The sequence below is a fragment of the Pelodiscus sinensis genome, chromosome 4 (assembly GCF_049634645.1).
Source record: "Pelodiscus sinensis isolate JC-2024 chromosome 4, ASM4963464v1, whole genome shotgun sequence".
NCBI classification, from domain to species: domain Eukaryota; kingdom Metazoa; phylum Chordata; order Testudines; family Trionychidae; genus Pelodiscus; species Pelodiscus sinensis.
The window spans coordinates 123,182,270-123,204,703 of NC_134714.1; the positions used below are offsets into that span (position 1 = coordinate 123,182,270).

Consider the following 22,434-nt stretch of genomic DNA (forward strand, 5'->3'; position numbering starts at 1 on the left):
AACTAGTTGACTGGAAAAGGAGGATACAAGGAGATTTGGGGAAATTTAGCAGGGAGGGGAAGGGGAGCACTCTGCTGGGGTGGTAGGAAAAATTCTGTAGCAGTTCTTCCTCGCAAATGAGGGGAACTTCAGTCTCCCAAAACTACTGCTTTTTAAAAGCATTTTCAGAATACTACATACTGGTTGTGTAACCAAAAAAAAAATAAAAAAAAAATTCTTGAAGCCCTTTCCATTAGGGGAATTCTCTTTTGCTTCTCAAAAGCCAGTTTAATAATCTGCTCCATGCATCCCCTGCCAGCACATTTCTGAGGCAATCACATGTTTGTCAGTAAAGTAGGTAAAAGGGCACAGCCCAAGTGCGCATGCATCTTATTATTCATCAACTCAATCTGCCAATGTTTAGTACCACAGAGGACACCACACCACTCATTCAAACCAAGAGAAAAACAATCATTCATCTGAACTGCAGGCAAACTAGTAGTCAGCAAAATGTTTCCGTACAGTACATGCTAATAAGCCTCACCCCAAACAGTGACCCTCAAAACTAGGATATTTGTGGCTTTCTTAGGACTCAGCAATCTTAAAAAGAGTACTTAAAAAGTTGAATGATTTTCTAAAAATGCAATTTTGAAACAGAGTTTAGAACTCTTTAAAAGAGGAATACGAGTTTTTTAAAAATACATTCATACCCATACAAATATAAATAAATCTTACACTTACATACAATGTACTTTCCAGGAGGGAGAGATTTGCCTGTTCCACACACACTCCTATTTTACTGACATTAGCTGCAATGTCAATAAATTAGACCACTGGTTCAAACCAAGGTATTTATTGACAAAGGAACCATGGTTCAGCATGCCTTTTCTCTATAATAATAAAAACAACAGTGAATAGTAGCCCAGCTGGTTTTCCAAATCAAGTAAAACAAATAATATCGCTGACCTCTCCAGCTAAATCTACCTGTTAATCCTGCCCACTAGGGTATCTTTGAGACAGCCTTAGGACATTTATACTGCCACGATCAAAGATTAAGTTTTAATCAGACAGAGGGCATTCACCATCAGTCTCACTCATCCATAGAGATTTTTTGGGAATATTATTGGTAGAAAGCCCTCTCTTCATTCATAAACTGAATGACTGCAGGGTGGGAGAATAAAAATCCTGTTGAAGATCACCTCTTCTGCCCCCTCTGCCAAAAAGCTCCTTTGCTCTTAAGATATCCAGGCACCGTCCAACCCTGCACTCATTTTAGCCACTTGCTTCCCACCCATTTTCTGATAACTGCTACAGAATCAGAAAACTCTTTAATTTTCCTTGCTGTAGCTAGGGATGTAAAGCCATGGTTTATCCGTTAATCTAGTCAACCACTTGCATTTCCTCCACCCTTGCTAGGATAGCAGGAGCCGGTGCTCTGCGGTGCTGCTCCCCTCCCATCCCCCCACTATTGCCTGTATCAGAGGATTAGAGGCAGCAGCACAGGGGGAGGGGAGGGAAGGAGGGAGAAGGCTGCCAAAGAGCTGGTCCTGGTGGTAACTGGCATCCCGGAGATGCAGCCTCTGTCCATGGGGAGCTCAGACCCCCTATGGACAGGGGCTGCTGCTGGGAGACCAACCTCTGTCCCCCGCAGACAGAGGCTGCTGCAACCCTGCGCTGCTGCCTCTGTATCAGGGCCAGCAGCGCAGGGCAACCAGTCTGCGCGGAGAACTGTTTTTCAACTCTCTCCCCTCGCAGACTGGCTCTCACCTGGCACCCCACACTGCTGCCTCTGATAGAGAAGCAGCAGCGTGGCGTTACAGGAGACTCCCTGGAAATGGGGCCAGGAGCACACCGGATGCTGGCTCTGCCTCCGGGGACTATAGAATAGTCAACTAACCCCTAAGAATTCATGCAGTTCTTTGACTATTCTATTACCCACTGTCTAATATCCCTAGCTGTAGCACAGGCCAAACACTTTAGTCAAGAGCTCAACCTTTTTGGAGTCATAATACACTTTAAAACATTTTAACAGAAGGAACCAGATATTTTAAGCAACAGCAATAATAAAAGCATAGAGGATGCAAATTAGTAAATGCAAAGCAAGCAAATAAAACAGAAGCGCAGATCTCTAAGGCTACCAGGTTCAGCCATATCTCAATTTCTGGTGAGTGCCACCACTATCACCTCCAAACCAACTTAACTTATGACGTGGTCTTCCTAGTATTTTAATAATATTACAGATTATTGTGAAATGTGTGCTCTGTACATAAATGCTAATCAAATGCCTGATGACAAACTAAGTAAACAAAATGAAAAAAGATTCATCTACTATTCTCTTCTCAAGATCAAAGGTTAAGGATTGCTTGGAAAAACAGTAAGTAGAGAATGCAATCTCTCACAAGCAGTATGCCCAGAGAATGTCATGAAGTTAGCTTTTATACCATCAGTAAGACCTAAAAATACACTTGCCACTGGCAAACAGCAGCAGTGGAGACAGAGTGGAGGAGAGAAAGTGATACTGACAGATTACAGTTACATTGTTTAAAGAGTTGGGGAAAGGAACATCACTGGAAAGAACATTAAATGCAATTCTAGTTAGAAAGCTGACCACATACTCGTGCTCACTGATCTATATTAAAAACTTTTAATTGAAAAAAATTGCCCTCTTGAATCTCATAGGCCTTGGGAAATTTTGTGCAATTGGCTCAAAGTCTTTGCCTATTCAGAAACAGCTGTATTTTAAAAGAAAAGCCACAAGAGTGAAGCCTTCATCAATATAAACAGAAATAAGAGTTACTTCACAAAACAGATGTTACTAGTAGGATTGCCAGATGGCTTAACCAAAAATACGGAAGCCCCCCCACCCACCTCAAAAAAAAACCCACTGGGGAAAAAAATCTGTTGAAGGGGAAAAAGAAAAGCAGGGGAGACCAAGTTGTTGAGCAGATAAATAAATACATAAATAAATTTAAAAAACAGCTTGGCTCTTTAAGAAATGCTTTTGAGGCTTTTTGGCCCTAACAGGCTGCCGGTGGCTATCTACCATCTTATCTCCCTGTGCCAGGCCAGATAGCTCTCCTGTGGAACCCAGTAAGCACTCAGGATTTTCACCTCCTGGCTGGGAGAAAAAAAAAAAAATCAGAAAAATACTGGACATTTTAGGTGTCCAGTATTTTCTGAATTTTTTTTTACCGTACAGGAGACGAAAATACCAGACTGTCTGGGTCAATACCAGTCAGCTGGCAACCCTAGTTATGAGACAAAGCCATACATGGCCAACCATATGTTTTAAGGGCATCCCCAATTTTCTGAGCAGATTCTAACAATGGGAATTGTTAAATTTCAGGCTCTTCAGAAACAAGCCAATTGTTTTCTTCCTCATCTCTTCCTTCAAAGTAGTTAGAAATATTAGTTAAATGGTCTTATGTGTCAGACACTTCTTCAATTATTAGAAGGAGAAAAGACAAACCCAGAAGTAATCTAATTTCTTATTGGCTTTTGTCAGTCAACTGGCATTCCTTTGGCTAGACCTAGTTAAGACTCAACAGCACCCTCTAGGGTTGACACAGTTTGGCATTTAGAATAGGATCGTACAGTGAAGTCCAAGGTTTTCAGCCTAGTGAAATCCAAGGCTGTAGATAGAAAGGTTCAGAAGTGTTTCAGTTATTTTGATGTTACAAAATCAAAAGATTATATTGGGCATTTTAGTATGATAACCAAGAGCCATCATACTGCAGTTAAGGCAGGTAACTACTGAAACAAATTTGACTTTTCTGAAACCACCTTAGCTGGGTATTAAACTAAAGGATATTTTCAACGCTGAACAAACTAGAAACAACCAACTAATTTTCAGACTGACATCCTTTCCTGGACGTGGCACTACACTCAACAAATGGGAAAACTAAGGCACAAAGATTAAATATTTTTTCCATGTGAATATTTAATTATTTTAAAAATAAGTGAAATATTGCTAGAAACTAAGAAACACTGTACCTGTGAGACTTGTGAAACTATGGTTAGAAAGTCAGACATGTTTCCTGCTACCTTTCTGTCTTGATACACAATATAAAAATAAAGAACAAGTAGATTATAAATAAAAATCTCTACAACAATTTTACTCACTGTAGATAGATGGAAGAATCCTCAGAGTATACCAAAATTCTCTTCAGATGCCTGTTGTTGTGGATTATAATGTATTAGTCAAGACTTTCTAAGCTAGCTACACAAAGTATACAAACTATGGTGATAGAAATGTAGTCGTGTTAGTCTGGTGTAGCTGAAACAAAAAACAGGACTATGTAGCACTTTAAAGACAAGATCATTTATTAGGTGATGAGCTTTCGTGGGCCAGACCCACTTCCTCAGATTAAATAGTGGAAGAAAATTGTCACAAACATATATACACCTAAGCTTAAACAAAGACATTAATTATCTTACCCATTACAAAGATAGCTTCCCCAATTATCACCTCTAATATCATTAGCTCACAGACATTTACCTTCCTCCCCCCCCGCCATCCCCCTTCTGTTCTGAAATTTGATTTGTCCTTTTCATGTGTGTTCACTTTTTTTTGGGGGGGGGGGGGTATCCTTTGGTATATATGATTGTGACAATTTTATTCCACTATTTGATCTGAGGAAGTGGGTCTGGCCCACGAAAGCTCATCACCTAATCAACCATCTTTTAGTCTTTAAAGTGCTACATAGTCCTGTTCTTTATACAAACTATGTCATTCTGTGGGAATTGACTGACATAAGATAGACATTCCAACTGACAGTAACTAAAGAACAACAGAGTCAGTGCCAGCATTTCAAAATGAGTTCCTATTATGCAAGATTACTTCCACTTTGCCATCAGTTTCAGAGTTCAATGGTAAGCAACTATTCTGCATAGCCATGCCAGCCATCTCAACCAACAGATGAACTGCAACAAATGTATACAGCAAGATTCACAGCAGGAAACATTAGCTTTAATCAAAATATCTCCATCTGAATGTAGGTTTGATAAAGGTCATATACCACAGAAGAGCAGAGGTGGAAACACTCCATTTGCCTTATTTTTCCCTTATCTCAGGAATTTATCAGAGTTTCTACTTCCAGCCAAGTACAGCTGGGCGGAAACAAAAGCATAATCATAAAGAGGAAAAAATGAGAGCCATTCATTAGGCATGTCAAAGAGGAAGTAAGGAACCAGCTTGCCTTGCTGCCTCTTTAGATCTCCAACAAACTTGCAGTAAGCTAAAAAAAAAAGTTAGTAAAAAAAACAAATCCTCATTCACTGACGTTCCTTTGTGTATATAAGTTCATTTTAAAAAACCAGGTCCTAATTCCTTATGAACAAAATCCACAGTTCCAACAGCCATCTCACTCTCACTGATTATTCACGCTCTTAAAGTGACCACCTCATTATGTCAAAAATAAAGCACTTGGGTGGGTAAAAAAAGTAAAATGCTGGACTTTTATAGTAATAATTTTCTTAAAATATATACGATTACACATGCCTCCAGCTGAACTCCCTTGTATGTCTATCCTAGTTAAGCTGCTGGCAAAGGCCTGCAGTCTATCAACTTGTTAGTGCGCCTGATTCTGCTTCACAGAAACACCTATTTTCTGTTACCATTCCTATTAAATGCACTTGCAAAAATAACAGTAATAACAATAGTAATATTAATGATTCAATTCACTGTTAGTACAGTTCAGAAGCATGTGTGTGCATATGTCTGCAAGAGTAAACAACTGCCCCATTGCTCTGTCAGCACTCCACCTTTGCCAGCTGCATAGATGCGGCAATCAAAAGTACAAAAGAAAACAGAACAAGGTGAAATACATTGCCTTTTGTCTTTCATTTCTAAAAATTGTGGGTATTATTTTTAATAGCACGTACAAGATTTTCAAGTTGTTGGCCTTTTACAATGTGGCCTACCATATTAAAAGGTTTGTAAACTGATCAACTTGAAAATGGATAAAATAAGCTTTGGAAAACAAAGTCAGATGGGACAGCCAGCAATTCATATGCACATTGTAATTATCAAGGTATTTAAAACAGATGCTGCAAGTTTCAAATCATATGGCTATTAATCAGTAACAAGGTCAATTAACTGAACAGTCAAAGCAATGGCAAGCTTTCTGAGAGTAATAAAAAATTACCTGGCAATTTAGACTCTAGGAAACAGAAAAATAAAAGGTTTAGGCGACACTACACAAAACATCCTAAGGCTAGGCCTATATGAGGATTTTTACACCTAAAGTTGCCAACGTTGCTATGAAAAAATTAGCTCAACTGTGGTAACAATGAGAATGTAGTATTTGTCAACCCATGATGTCAGAACCCAAAATTGGATCGCTAGAATGTTTCAAAGAGTCACATGGTAGATCCTTTCCCACGGGGCTCCCTGTTCCAAACACTGCAACTCTTGGGTCCCAGCACCAATGAGCTTTTCCCCCAACTTCTCATAGTGATGGGAGTCTGGGGGACCAAATTTAATATAAGAACGGCCAAACTAGCTCAGTATCCTGTCCTCCCACAATGGCCAATGCCAGATGCCCCAGAGGGAGTCAACAGAACAGGTAACCATCAAGTGATCCCATCCATCACCCATTCCCAGCCTCTGGCAAACAAAGACTAGGGACACCATTCCTACCCATCCTGGCTAATAAGTACTGATGGACCTATCCTCCACGAATTTATCTAGTTCTTTATGAACCCTGTTAAAGTCTTGATCTTTACTGCATCCTCTGGCAAGGAGTTCTACACGTTGACTGTGCACTGTGTGAAGAAATATTTCTTGTGTTTTAAACCTGCTACCTACTAATTTCATTTGGTGATCCCTAGTTTTCATATTATTTACTTATTCCCATAACCTTTCTATATTCACTTTCTCCATACCATGCACTAGTGTATACAGGGCTCCAAGTGGCAAATGGCATTTTAAGTGTTATATTACCTAACCATGCACTGCAAATCTAAGGCCTGTCTACAGAAATGCAGAAATGCGGCAGAAATGCATCTACAGAAATGCAGCAGCACTGTTATTATGCTTAAGTGAGGAAGCTATCTAGGACAGAGGGAGAGATTCTCAGAGGCATAGGTTAGGATAGTCAAAAGGTGGATGGTGGGCCAAACTGAGATAACCTGATATTTTTGAATAGATCTCCAGATGCTTTTATTTAGTTATTATTGTTATTCTTCCCTGGAATATGGACTACACCTTGACAAAGGAACTTGGACAAAAAATAATTGACTACCCAGAATGGGTACTTCCACTTTCCTGAGGGACAGTAATGGCCCTCCCATCACCACGATCTTTTCTGCATTGGTCACGGCTGTGGGTTTTCCAACCCCCAGAGCAACAATTATACCGACATATATTTGCAGTGTAGATCAGAGCTCAATGTAATAGTAGTTAAAATTGTGGCATCTGTTTGAAGCTCTGTATACACTAATGCTCCCACTGATGGTACTCAACTAGTGATAGCCAAGGGAAATTTTAGGATAATATCCCTCATGAAGACTTCAACCTAAAACTGAAGACTGCTCTACAGGGTTAATGCCCTAGAAGGAAGGTAACTGACTCCCCTACTGCCCAATCAGCCCAACTTGGGAGATAAGTAATAAAAACCAGTTGTGATCTTCACAAGATATTTCAGAGTTTTCACTATTCAATTAATAGTTTAACCTATATAGCCCACTCACTAATGAACAGAATTCTCCAGTATCAGTTTGGTAATTTAGGGTCTCATGCAGGCTTGTGATGAGTACAACTCCATTAAATTCTGAATTGCTTTATCTATTTTCATTATAGCAGATTTGGCTCTATGGGCAGCTAACTATGCTTGTTTAAAAGATGCCAAAAAACTCTTCATAAGGCAATATTTGAACAATGACCTCATAGTGTGAAGCTAATAAAAACATGCAATTCAGTAGAATGCCAAAGATAACTTGATCCCCGGTCTAAGGTTTTGTAGAATTCTACATACACATGCCACTTTAAAAAAAAAAAAAAAAAAAAAAGAGAATGCATGCCCTCATAAATTATGTGAAGAAGCTCGTTTCTGAAATACCTAAATGGTGACCGTGATAGAAAAGGATTCTGATCGTTGGCTGTTTATATTAGTCATTCATGATAATAAAGTAGCAGAATTAATAGCTTCCCAACTTTAAAAAAGTGGGAAGAATAAAAGCTCAAAATCAGGATAGCTATCTCATTTCCAAGCCACATGACAGTCCTGCAAGAGCTAGAGTTGCCAACTTTCCCAGACTGGACATCATTGCCCCAAACAATTATACTGGGGTCATAGCACCGCTATAATTAAGACTTGCATTAACTTACTGTTTAACAACCAATTTTTTTTTAAAGTACAGGCAGTCCCCCGGTTACGTACAAGATAGGGACTGTAGGTTTGTTCTTAAGTTGAATCTGTATGTAAGTCGGAACTGGCGTCCAGATTCAGCCGCTGCTGAAACTGACCGCCAGTTCTGACTTACATACAGATTCAACTTAAGAACCCCAAGCTTCCCCAAGTCAGCTGCTGCTGAAACTGATCAGCGGCTGATTCCAGGAAGCCTGGGGCAGAGCAACTCTGCCTCGGGCTTCCTGTAGTCAGCACTGGTCAGTTTCAGCAGCAGCTGACTTGGGGACGCCTGGGGCAGAGCAGCTGGGGTGCTGCTGGGTTGCTCCAGTAGCACCGCTCCTCGGCGCTACTGGACCAACCCAGCAGCACCCCAGCTGCTCTGCCCCAGGCATCCTGATTCAGCCACTGCTGAAACTGACCAGCAGCGGCTGAATCAGGACCTGGGGCAGAGCAGCTGGGGTGCTGCCAGGTTTGTCCAGTAGTGCCCAGAGCGGCGCTTCAGGACCAATCGGCAGTGCCCCAGCTGCTCTGCTCCAGGGTCCAAAACACTAGCCACGCCCCCCCCCCCCCCCAGCAGACCAGGGACACGGGGAGCAGAGCCGCAGCGGCAGTGGGGTGCCGCGCCTCTGAGGCTTTTCTCTGGCAAAGCCTCAGGGGCGCGGGACCCCCCCGCGGCTGCGGCTTCAGTCCCGGTGCCTGTGGTTTGCTGGGGACGGTCCCCAGCAGACCACAGGCACCGGGACTGAAGCGGCAGCAGCGGCGGTTCCCCGCGCTTCTGAGGCTTTGCTAAGTAAAAGTTGCATTTACAAGTGATGAGCTAAAGTCTTTCACATACATGCAGCAACACTGGGGATTGTTACAAATCAGAATGTTTACAGGCAGCCTGATGCCTGAGTCTTTGAGTGGGTTGCTACACCAAAGGGCAAAGATCAAGCTGCACCTATGTATTGTGAGCTTGACTAAGTCTACACTGTAACATAAAATTTGTGGCACCATATTTCAGAGCCCAGATAAGCTAACTTAGACTCATGGGGTTCTGGCTGCAGGGCTAAAAACAGCAATACAGATGTTCAGGTTGTAAGACCCATAAGGTAGGAAGGGTCTCCAAGTCTTGGCCCCAGTCCAAGCCTGAGCATCTCACTGCTATTTTATAGCCTTCAACCCCATGTCAGTTGAGGCCATGCCATAGGTTTTTTTTATTGCAGTGTAAGAATATCCACTGATTCCTGTGGCCAACCTTGAGCAGCTTTCTGATAATGTGTTGTTCACATTAGCTGCTCTTTGTCTGCATTCTACCAGTCATCTTTTTGGAAGTTTTATCCAGATTTCTATTTTCATTTTGCCACTAACCTCTTTTTCCCCCCTAAATTTGAGCAATGTTGGGGGAACAGAGAGAAGAAGAAACAAAAACCAGTGTCACTGATCTGCACGTGTACCTGACCGACAAAAACCCACTGAAAACTAAGAATCACAATGGGGGATCTGGTTATAAAATTCCATCTTGTAATGTACAAATGGCGTCAGAAATTCCAAATAACTTGCATGGTTCAAGTTTTTACTATGGTTTGTGCATATGGTTAAAGACCCACCTACCCTATTAAATAGAATTGTGGTGTAATCAAGTCACCCAACACAATTCTATTTTGTGAGTTTCACAGCCCCATTGAGAACCACGAGATTTCAAAGGGTCTGCCAAAACAAACCATAAGCAGAGCCAGAGTAGGAAATACACAGATCCAGAGCAGAAAGCCAAAGCCCAAGTCCCACTGAAGTCAAAGCCTGAGTAACTTAACTCTGTGTTGGGTTCCACACAACTGCTCTGCTTGATACCCCCTGCATATCCTGTAGCGCTGACTTTTAAGCTACAGGATATGCAGGCAAATAATTGTTTTCGCACAGGTGGTCAGTGGAGTTTTTATAAAATGTTGAAGGAGAGCTCAGATTGAGAAGCCCTAGCACAGAGAGCATCTTATTCCCAAACCAGCTGAGGCTAAGATCTTTGCAGGGTTGGCATGGAACTTTCAGTTAAGGTGGAAGAAGAAAGAATTCCCATTTAGTCCAGTATTATCAACTGATAATTGATACAAAGCTATATAGTAATAAAGAACAATTCATTATTGTTTTGGTCCTGCCATGGGGGCAGGGGACTGTACTCGATGACCTCTCGAAATCACTTCCAGTCCTAGTATTCTATGATTATAGCTCCCCACAGCAGAAGTCATGAAGACAGACAAACACAAACAAGCTTTGATATTGAACCACCTTAGTCTCCTCGGTTTCACAAACTGCCTGCTACTCTCAGTACAGTGGAAATAGGTCAGAGATGAGGGATGGGCAGGGTTTCAGGAAATGTAGTGCCAAACAAAGGAATAGTAACAAATACAAGCTTCAAAACCAAATGTATTACCTTTTCACATAAATATACATAATTCCTTCAAGTGCAGATATTAAAGTTAGTCCTGTTTCCCTTGCTGAACCATCTTTAATCATCAGGTCAGAGTAGGTCACAGGTAGGGACGTAATAGAGTAAGGTAAGTATGAGCTTTCAGTAACCATAATGGCAACATGTTGACTCCCTATCCTGCTCCCGGGGAGCCTGCTGCCACCTTGCGCTGCTGGCTCTGAAGCAACACAGGATGGCAGCTAGCTGCCCAGGAGCAGGAGCAGCAAGTGAGAGCCGGTATGCACCAGAAACCAGCTTATAAAGTTTATACTGCAGAGCCCACAGTGCAGACAGCTCCCTGGGAGCAGAGCTAGCTCCCAGCACATACTGGCTGCCAGCCCTGCTTCCAGGGAGCCAGCTGCACTGCAGGCTCTGCACTATAAGCTTTATACCCCAGAGCCTGCAGCATATAATTATGTAACCACTAAGATTTTCAACGGTCACATGGTTACTTAATTGACTGCTTTTTAACTTCCCTAGTCATGAGTGGAAAGGTCTGAAAGTAACATGCCCAGACTCCTTATTAAAGAATCTAAGGAATCAAACCAGTGTAGCTAATGCACAGTAAGGTGACGCTGGGAGCCAAATGCCAAGTGAAGGCAGAGATACCTCTTTGAGGGGTATTGTTTCTCCAAGCTATTCTGTCTACTATCATTAACAAAATGCACTCCCCTTTCAGGCAATTCTTGAGACAGAGAGAAAAATCCGCTGGTGGGCATGGTAGAGAGGGACAAATGAAAGTTCTATAAATTGCACAGGCAAGAGATTGTACTGTTTTTATTATTTCTCCCTGTGTCTCAATGGAGTTCCATAAAAAAAATCTGCTTTTCTTCTAGCAGTAACATGCTGTTGGGATGGTTCACTATGAAACACAGAACCTTATTTTAACTCTTTCAGATTTGGGTTATTTTTTGAAAGGCACTGATCTAAACTGAATGGTCTGTTTCATGATGCCCTCTTTGTACAGCTGCATACAGGGAAACTGACTGATAAAATTATTAGTGTTTTTTCACATCAAAATCACCTATTCAAAACCAGTTCTGACTAACAGTAATGAAGTCATTTAACTTACCCCTAGAGCCCTACCAAATTCATGGTCCATTATGGCCAATTTCAGGGCCATAAGATTTGAACATTGGTAAATTTCACGTTTTCAGCTGTTCGGACCTTAAATTTCATGATGTCCCAACCCAAAAGATGGGGGTCACAAACCTGTAGTAGGGTGGGTGGGGAACACAGGAAGTCTCCTCCCATGCTAGGGGTATGGGTACCTAGGGAGAACGTGTGGGGGGAGGGGAGGAGAGCAAAGGCACTCCCTTACCCCCAGACCAATCACTGTCTGGAGGTGGGGAACCTGGAAGTATCTTAGCCCTGCCCCTTCCTGTGTGGCCCAGGGGCCACTTCAAAAATTTCTGAAGTGGCCCCCAGAAAAAATTATTGCCCACCCCTAGTCTAGTGCTAGTGTGGCTGTCCCCAGTGCTAACTCTGAGGTATCCAATTGCTGCCCCCAGTATGAAGATTGTGTCCATTCTCTCTGCCCCTCCCTTTCATGTTGGGGGAAAAAGCCCAATTCCCACCACTTACCATGTTCCCTGCACAACCAAACCCTGACCTTGCTTTAAGTTAAGATAAGAGGAAGCTGCCTACCAAATTTGGTGGATTTAGCTCTTACCATTTAGGAGGAGTTCTTGCGGAGACCGACATTTCATTTCTAAAGTATACAGACAGAGATTGGTTGCTAATGTAGACCAAGCCTAAGAACGCTTAGAAGAATTAGATTTAGATTAGAGTGTTGATGTCACTTTATACAAACTGATTAAATATATTTCAGACAGGCAAACAAAGAAAAGTACTACTTGAGTAGTACTGCATTAACAGGAGTGTTGTGAGTAAGACATGAGAAGTCATTCTTCTGCTCTACTCTGTTCTGAATAGACCTCAATTGGGCTAGTCTGCCGCTTTTCCGGAAAAACTTGCCAGCTGTCTACACTGGTCGCTTGAATTTCCGGAAAAGCACTGACGAGCTCATGTAAGATTGTCAGTGCTTTTCCGGAAATACTATGCTGCTCCCGTTCGGGCAAAAGTCTTTTTCCGAAAGACTTTTGCGCAAAAGGGCCAGTGTAGACAGCACAGTACTGTTTTCCGCAAAAAAAGCCCCGATCACAATAATGGTGATCGGGACTTTTTTGCGGAAAAGCGAGTCTAGATTGGCCACGGACGCTTTTCCGCAAAAAGTGCTTTTGCGGAAAAGCATCCTGCCAATCTAGACGCGCTTTTCCAAAAATGCTTTTAATGGAAAAGTTTTCCGTTAAAAGCATTTCCGGAAAATCATGCCAGTCTAGACGTAGCCTTGGAGTATTGTGTCTAGTTCTGGACACTATATTTCAAGAAAAATGTGGAGAAATTGGCTGCAGTCCAGAGAAGAGCAACACAAATGATTAAAAGTCTCAAAAACATGACCTATGAGGGAGGGCTGAAGGCATTGTGCTTGTTTAGTTGGGAAAAGAGAAGACAAAGAGGACATTACAGCGGATTTCAAGTATCTAAAACCGTGTCACAGGGAGGGGGGGGGGAAATTGTTCTCCTTGGCCTCTGATGATAGGAAGCAATGGGCTTAAGCTGCAGCAAGGGAGGTTTAAGTTGGATATTATGAAAAACTTCCTGTCAGGATGGTTAAACACTGGAATAAATTGCTTAGGGAGGCTGTGGAATCTCCATTACTAGACATATTTAAGAGCAGGTTAGACAGACATCTATCAGGGATGATATAGATGGTGCTTGCTCCTGCACTGAGGGCAAGGGACTGGACTTGATCTCTCATGGCCCCTTCCAGTTGTAGTACTCCATGATTCTCTATGATGCCGGAAAAGCTGGCTGGGGTGCTCCACTGCAGGAGGTGGCAGTGTGCACTCACAAGTCTCCCCTGCAAGCTGCAGCACTAAGCAGCAGGCAGGTGAAAGGGGCTGACTGGGGGCATGCTTCTCCACTAGTCTGGGACTGCTCCAGGCCTGAGCACCCTGCCCTAGGAATGTTAAGAAGCGAGTAAATAGCTAATCGTGTAGTCAACAGAATTTCTATCGACTACACAATTAGTCAATAAGGGAGGAAGCCTTCAGGAGCTACCTCTCTCTGCTTCCCCTACACTGCTGCCTCTGATAGAGGCAGCAGCACAGGAGGGGTGGAGGGTGGGGGAGAAGGACAGGCACCATGGAGACTGTGCTGGGGCGAACTGGCTTTTAAGCCAGCTCTCCCAGCACTGCTCCCCTTCCTCCCATTGCTGCCTCTGATACAGAGGCAGCAAGGGAGGAAATGCGAGTAATCAACCCCCATTCCTACCAATGCTGCTTGTTGCTTGCTGTTCCCCTTCCCTCACTATCAGAGAGCAGGGGGGGAAAAAAAAAAGCACACAGCCTGCATGCCTACATTCCTCTCCCTCCTGGTTGGTGCAGGGAGGGGGGCAGGAGTAAGTGACTTACCCTGTGTGCTTTCCCCTTCCATCACTCAAGTAGCAAGAGGAAGAACAAAAGCAACAAGCAGCGTCAGTAGGAATCACGGGGACTTCAGCTCCCCTGTTCTGCCTAAAAGGTGCCCTTTCCCCCCTGCATTTTCCCCATACCCCAATCCCCTGCCCTGAACCTCCGTTCCTGCTCCCTATCCTGGTTCCTGCCTCCCCACACACTCTAGTTCTCTGCCCTGAGCTGCTCCTCACAGCTACAACCTTAGTTCTTGCACTCTTCCACACTTAAAAAATAAACATCAATAAATGTCAAAATTATAAACAAAATTGAATTCTACCAATCCTAAACATAAATTATTTTGTCATTCTAAAACTGCCTCTCCAGCACACTTCCACACTGCATGCTACAACCAGAGAAAAGGCCCTATAATATGCAGTCTAACACCACAAGCACACAGCTCAACTCAGTTCAAAGGCAAAACTGCTGCAACTCTGACATTCACTTTTCTGGAAAAAACTAGTAGAAAATATTTTCCTTAGTCTCCGCCCAGATATGTTCTTTTCTATACAAGCCTAGAAAAAGACATTAGCAGGCCTGTACTTTTATGCTTCCTTTATGACATTCTGGAATTTTGAAGTACACCCTGCAATATAAAAGCCAGATATGTAAAACCAAAACACTGTACAGCTATCTTGCTATGCAGCACAAAAAGAGCTGAATACTAGTGGGTTGGGGGGGGGGGAGGGGGCAATTGGAGGGGAAGGCTGTGAAAGAGGCATCTAAGCATTTATAATACCAGATTAATTAACTTCTGTCTATACATTAACCTAGGTAACTGGAGAGACAGGCTTCTTATCGGTTAAGCATACATTCTCCAGGGGCTCAAAACTGCTATCAGTATGACTGCTAAACAGGACTAATGAAGGCAAAACCCAGTGGGGTCACCTCAGGCAGCAGATTATGTGATTTGCAATGTGGGGGTTAGGGCTTCGAGATGTAGACTTTCATTTGCCCTGGAAATTATAAACAACCCCCCAAAAAAAGATTCAAACACTGGACCCACCATTTAAATAGACCCCCCCAAAAAGCTGATTTGAGCATGCAGGGAAGACTTACAATTGCTTATCTTCATGTTTTTCTTAAAATATGGAGTTTAGAAATAAGTCCTAGAGGATGTATTGAATTGCAATACCCAACTTAATTGCATACCAATTTATAAAGAAAGTTCCATTTAAGCTTTTTTATTTAAAAAAAAAAAAAAAAAAAAAAAAAAAAAAAAAAAAAACACTTTCCAAGGTCAGGCTTATACATTTCTTAAAACAAGAATCTAGAACAACAAACAGTCTTGTTCCTGATCAGAAAGTGTTTGAATTGAATGTCATGCCAGAAATAGTTCAGTCTTATATATTTTGTTCTCTCTTTTTTACCACTATCCTCCCACCAAATAATTGAAAATACAGTCAGCACTGCGGTTTAGTTTTATGAGGCTCTGATGCGTCACTTGGAGGTCATTTCCACTGAGCAACCGATATTTCTTTTCTTGAAACCGTACTCCTCCTCCACAGTGCTGGAAAAAATCACATGACTGCTGCAGAAAAGTAGGTGAAAGGTTATGCTGCTGCAGAATGTACTACAAGACAACAAAAGCAGATCCTGTTTCTCTGCCAGGGGACTAACAAAATGAGAAGTGCCACTACTAACAAGAAAGGATAGTTTAAGAGCATTCCCCTTTTTAAAAAGTCAAATTCCAACAAGGAGTAAAGTTGAGTCTTTAAGTAAAAAAAAATATTATATAGCCCAACACAGGACTAAGAATCTGATATTAAAATGGTATGTTACTCAAAGTAATACTGACAGACTTTTTTTCTCCTATTGTTTTCAGTGACAATAGTCTTAATAGTAGATTTTAAAAATGTTCCGTCTGATTTCCAAGGCTCCCTCTAAATACCATTGTTCATTTAAGGAAAAGGCCTTAAGTGAATGCTGTAGCTCCGCAAAATTGTAAGTGCCAGAAAGCCTAGGCTCTAGCACAAGCTACACCAAGACTGTTGCAGAGCCTGGAACCTGTAACAGGATTGGAGTTGGCGTCTCAAGCCCCTCTAAGTTTCAGATCTCTCTCTCCTCCCCAGACTACCCCATCCCCAATGTCATGTATCGGATTCCCTCTCCAACTACACATGTAAGGCACCAGTATGAAGTTTAATAAACAGCTTGCAAATGTCAGAGATCCAGAAAGTTACATTTTGTATTTATGCTGGAATCACACATGTTTGTAATAGTGGTTCAAGCTACGTTACGTCAATCATTTTCATTATCAACACAGTTAGAAGCATTGGTCTGCTACAAAACCTTATTGATGTACTGACATCAGTGAGAGCAGTTTCTCTGCATTACTCTTTACAGGCACGTAAGATGTATTATAAGCTGATTAAGGTAAATATACTTGTAGATCTGGAATGACAAGTAATCGGACACTTAGGGAAAAGTACAATGTAATAACAAGAGTTTAATGTCTTTAAATAGTTTGCCCCATTCTGAGACCTAGCATTCTGAAAGATACCATGATGTATAATCACTGGTTGAAATTTACTCCAAAATCTAACTTTTCAACTAACAAACAAAAAATATATTCATTGACCATGTAAATCACAAACCAGATGCAAGATACAGTAAACTTCCGATAATCTGGCACCTTTAGGATCCAGGGGGTGCCAGATTATCAGATATGCCGGACTATCAGAAGGGGGGGCTATGAGGGATCTGGGGTGGGGTGGGGGGATGCTACCCCAGATCCCCTCATAGCCCTCCCTTCTGATAGTCCGGCTCTGCCCCAGGAGTCCCCGATTCAGCCGCTGCTGGTCAGTTTCAGCAGCGGCTGAATCCGGATGCCTGCAGCAGAGCAGCTGGGGTGCTGCTGGGTTGGTCCGGTAGAGCCGACCCGTGGCGCTACTGGACCAACCCAGCAACACCCCAGCTGCTCTGCCCCAGGTGTCCCCAAGTCATCCACTGCTGATACTGATCAGCGGCTGACTCCAGAAAGCCAGAGGCAGAGCTGCTCTGCCCCAGGGCTTTCTGGAGTCAGCCCTGGTCAGTTTCAGCAGCGGCTGAATCAGGACGCCTGGGGCAGAGCAGCTGGAAGGCTGCTGGGTTGGTCCCACAGCACCAAGGAGCGGCGCTACTGGACCAACCCAGCAGCACCCCAGCTGCTCTGCCCCAGGTGTCCCCAAGTCAGCTGCTGCTGAAACTGACCAGCGGCTGATTCCAGGAAGCTGGGGCAGAGCAGCTCTGTCTCCGGCTTCCTGGAGTCAGACGCTGGTCAATTTCAGCAGCGGCTGAATCTGGGAAAGCTGGGGTGCTGCTGGGTTGGTCCCGCTGTTCTGCCCCCTGCTTCCCAGATTCAGCGCTGGTCAGTTTTAACAGCGGCTGAATCGGGGAAGCTGGGGGCAGAGCAGCTCCAATGGTCCGGCTGCCTGGAGCACTTCCGGGTTCCTGATGGTGCCGGACCATCAGGAGTGCCGGACCGTCAGATGCCGGACCATCGGAGTTTTACTGTACAAACAGAATGTGTGTTACAAGATTTGAAATCTCTTGCACTTGACTATGTTCTACACGAGCTTTTTTGGGAAAATTTCCATAGTAGAGATTCGTCACAGGTAGTACACCAATATACAGATGCATGAAAAAGATTTTAAGTATCTTCAACAGTATTTCAGGTGGCCTTCCCTGATGAAATCAGGAGACATGCCTCACTTCTAGGTGTTGTCTGTATTTAGATGTTAGCTGCAATACTCACAGGTATGGGATACTGTCAAATCTTAAAAATTGCAAGTAAGGAGATATTAGTTACTCAGCTACCCCTTCAAATAAGTTATAGCTCTGACATAATTAGATTGTTTACTGGATGGCAGCAACCCAGCACAATGTCCCAAACATAAAAAGCAATTAATGAAAACCTGGAAAGTAGGTCAAGATGGCTAAAAAAAGACCCTTCATGGTCAGCTAACATCCTCTCACAACATCCCACTTTCCTAATGTTACAAATTACAGACTGGAAAAAATAAATATTTTTATCTTCCTTATGTATATTCAACGCATTTTAGATTTTTTAGACAATGTTCCTCACTGGTATCAAATTATGTGCAAGCTCCTGAAGGGTCAATATCTTTGGCAATCTGTCATCCTGCTCAGACCAATATAGCTGCAAGTCATAAGTTTTGTGCAAATGATAGTTACAGGGCATAAACTTAGTGGTACATTCTATACATGAAATACACATAATTTACCTTGTCACAGCCTTCTCCATCCCACCATTATCCCTCTCCCAGTATTTATGTTCTAAAATGGAAGCCAAGGCAAATACAGTGAACAGATGCAAAAATTCACATTTCTGTGATACACCTGCCCTTTCTTGTGCCATACAGAGAACTAGAGAAAAGATACTATGGAATATCATTTACTTTGTGTATTTGATTACAGAAACTGTGTGTTTTTGTAATACAACAAATGAAAGGCTTTTACAGCTTTCAGGCCTGAATATTTTAGCTCTCTATTTGTATCATGTATAGACACTTCCTTGTAAAGTGACACTGCTGCACAGTTATAGTTTTACATTTGGCCTTATTTTAGAAGGATTCATTTTTAACTAGTGTGATCTCAGAGAGTTTCAGAGGGGTAGCAGTGTTAGTATGTAAAAACAACCAGTAGTCCTGTGGCACCTCAAAGAATAACAAAAATATGTAGTATCATGAGATTTCGTGGGTAAAACCCACTTCATCAGATGATGAGCAGTCAGTGAGTGAGCCCTCCTTAAGATGAGGCGGAAGCTGGCCCCAGTGGGGCTGATCAATCCATGGAGTGCCTACAAAGTAATACTGACAGTGAATCAGCTAGACAGTGTTTCCCTGGAAGGAGCTCTGGGTGTGTGAAGGAAAATGTCTGACATTTCATTCATTCCTCTGTGCAGGAGCCCATGCAGGGAGGCAGCAGAAGCAGCACTCAATGAACAAAATCAGTCAAGCTGAAGACAACGTATTCCACAACTTCCCCTCACACCCGTACGCACCCCATCCCACCCCCTTTTGCTGGGAAGGGACCCTGCCCACCCTGCCACCCATCTGGAGAGCCCCCCAACCAGGGTTCCCTGTAAGCTGTGCACTTGTGGGGCCACTCAGGAGAGATCTCAGTGCCGCCCAGCGGCTCAGCAGAGCGTCCAGGGCTAGGTTCATGTTTCTCCCAGTGGTGCCCGTTCACACGTGCCTGGGTGCACATAACAAAATTTATTCTGCAAAGGGATGGGGTGGGGGGCGGAACGTCCGCACATGGGTGGAAAAGATCAGCGGGCACATTGCCCCCGCCCCGCCTGGACCCTTCGGTCATGGGGACCCCGCCGCCGGCCGCTGTTAGTGAGCGACCGTAGCCCCCGACCCCCTGCGGCCCCCGCCTCTGTCCGCCTGCCCCCCCGCTCCGGGCTCAGCTCTACCCACCGGCCGCTGCCGGGTCCCTCCGCCGGGGAGGGGGGTCGCTTACCACGGCTGGCGGGAACGAGGAGGAGAGACGGGCGGATGGACAGACAGCTACGGGACAGACGGCCGCTCGCTCCCGCACCCAGCCAAGCCCTGCAGGAGCTGCGCCAGCGCCGCGGCTACCGGCTCCGCCCTGATTGGTGGAGCCGCCCGCAGCCAGGGCAACGGGGAAGGGGGGGAGGAAGGGTCGGAAGCTGGTAAGTGCCAGTGGCGCGCAGAGCCAGGAAGGGGCGGGGCGAAGGCACAGCATAGAGGCGGGGCTTAGAGGGGTAGGGAATTGACGCGAGGGGAGCGCGCCAATTCCCTCAGTACCCGCCCCGGCAGGGGGGGGGTCGGCGTTGTGACGTGACGTGGGGCGGGGCTACGGGGGCGGGAATGTAGAGCGGGGACGCGCGAGGCAACAGAGGGGTGGGGAGTGTGGTGCTCAGGGCGCAGCTTGGTATATGCTGAGGCCCCTTACAGACCCTGGCGCTGGAACTAGTTATAGGGGTGCTGAGCTGTTCCCCCACACACACCCGTTCGTGCCCCAGGCAGAAGTCACCCCTAGGCTACCTCTAGACTGCAAGCCTCTTTCGAAAGAGGCTTTTGGAAAGAATCTTTCGAAAAAGCCTCTTTCGAAAAAGAGCGTCTAGACTGCAACCAGTACTTTTGAAAAAGTAAACCGCTTTTTCGAAAGAAAGCCCCCAGGCAGTCTGGATGCTCTCTTTCGAAAACGCCCTGTTTGCATTCAAGAATGCCTTTTTTTGAAAAAGCACTTTCGAAAAAAGGCGTTCTTCCTCGTGAAATTAGGTTTACCGCCGTCGAAAGGAAAGTCACGTTCTTTCGATTTAATTTCGAAAACACGGCTGCAGTCTAGACGCAGGTGAAGTTTTTTCGAAAAAAGGCTACTTTTTTTTGAAAAACCCCTTGAGTCTGGACACAGCCCTAGAGTTTAAAAGACAAGGAATAGTCTAGCAGCACCTTAAAGACTAACAAAACATGGAGATGGTGTCTTGAGCTTTCGTGGGTACAACCCACATCTCTCCTGGACCACGTCTGGTCTAGCTGGCAACCTAGCCACAGCCGGAGGCACCAGGCTAGCGGCAGCACAGCCTCCAGGGCTGGTGGTCTGGACCCTGGGGATGACAGGCTGCAGAGTCCATGGGGACAGCCACCAGTAGGACCCTGAGGGGTGTCAAAACTGGCAGGACCCTGGAGGCCTGGCTGACCCAGCAGTAGGGATGGCCCTTGGTGGGGTCAGGTGGAAAACCTGAGGGTGCTGTGCACCCTCCTCTAGCCTGAGCCTGTGCTGACAGAATCATGTTGCTTTTCATATACAAACCCTGCCGTGGATATTGGATAGGATCGCCAGGTGTCCAGTTGAAAAGGGACAGTAGCAGCTTCGGTCAGTGTCAGTGACCATGCTATTAACAGTCTAGTTTGGAGTGGGGGTTGCCAGGGTCCTTACCTGGCTCTACCAACTCCCCAAAGCAGCAACATGCCTCTCTGGACCTGAAGCAAAGGGGCAGCCAGAGTGGCAAATTCAATAGGCCCATGGTGCCTGAACACCAGGGCTGTGTCTTATTTTAAGAGGAATAAGGGATCTTTCGGAAAAGGCTTTATTTTCTGAAAGATCCGCGTCTAGACTGGCGCTTTTTTCTGGCAAAGCTCCGAGCCGGAAAAAAGCGGCAGCCATTTTTATGCAAATGAAGCAGGGGGGACCCAAGATGGGGGTACCCTAGGTAAGTACCACATCCCCCACCCTGCACTTGCTCCCAGAGCTTGCACCTCCTCTTGTCCCCAAACTCCCTCCTGCACCCCCTTTCCCAGCTCCCAAACTCCCAGAACAGCCCCATTTCCTGCTCCTGCCCAGAACCCATACTCAGCACCCAGAATCCTTCCCACATTCCCTTCCACAGCCCTATGTCTCACCCCCTCCTGCACTCTAAACACCATAAACTAGCTCAGAACCTGCGCCCCAGAACCCCTGACACCCACATGCCCTCCCAGTGTCTGACATCTCACCCCTCCTGCACTCAGACTCCCTCACAGAACCTGTACCCTGCACCGCTATCCCAGCCCAGAACCTGCACCCAAGCTCCCTCTCAGACCCAAACACCCTCTCAAAGCCTTAGGGGGAGAGGTGCAGGCTCTGGGCATTCTGGGCAACACTACATTTTCTGCTAACCTAGCTCTGTATGCTTCCCCCATCCTATGGACTGGATACTCAGCTCCAGTAGCCCAGAACTACAGTCTGTGTGCACCACTCAGAACCACTTTGCCACCCTTACGGAGCCACCAAGGAACATATTACTGCTTCCAGGGAACACCCTCTCCCTTTTCCCCCCACCAAGGTAAGCACTGCCCAGAGCCATACCTCAGCCCTTTCTCCAGCCTAGAGCTAAGGATGTTAAGAAGTGAGTAATTGACTAATCGTGTAGTCAATACAATTTGTCAATAAGGGAGGCACTTTGTGTAGGCTCACTCTGGGTCCAGGAGCTACCCCAGCTGTGGTTCTTCAGTTTAAATGCCTAGGCTTATTGGGTAGTCCACTACTGGACTGTTCATTTACATTCCTACCTAGAGCCCCTCCCCCCCCCCAAAAAAAACTCTCTCTAGGCATTTGCACCCTCCCCAAAATCACAAAACCCTGTCCCAGTTCTGAGACCCTTCCTCCATCAAATTCCCACCCACAGCCTGTA

General features: G+C 44.7%; 1 protein-coding gene across 1 annotated transcript in view; it reads right to left on the reverse strand.

Moving 5' to 3' along the window:
• Positions 1–19,963, reverse strand: part of CPT1A (carnitine palmitoyltransferase 1A) — a 78,763-nt gene extending 58,800 nt beyond the window's left edge. Inside the window, exon 1 of the mRNA XM_075928332.1 lies at positions 19,758–19,963. The gene's annotated coding sequence lies outside the window, so the exon portion shown is untranslated. The remainder of the gene's footprint in view (positions 1–19,757) is intronic.
• Between the last annotated feature and the right edge of the window lie 2,471 nt (positions 19,964–22,434).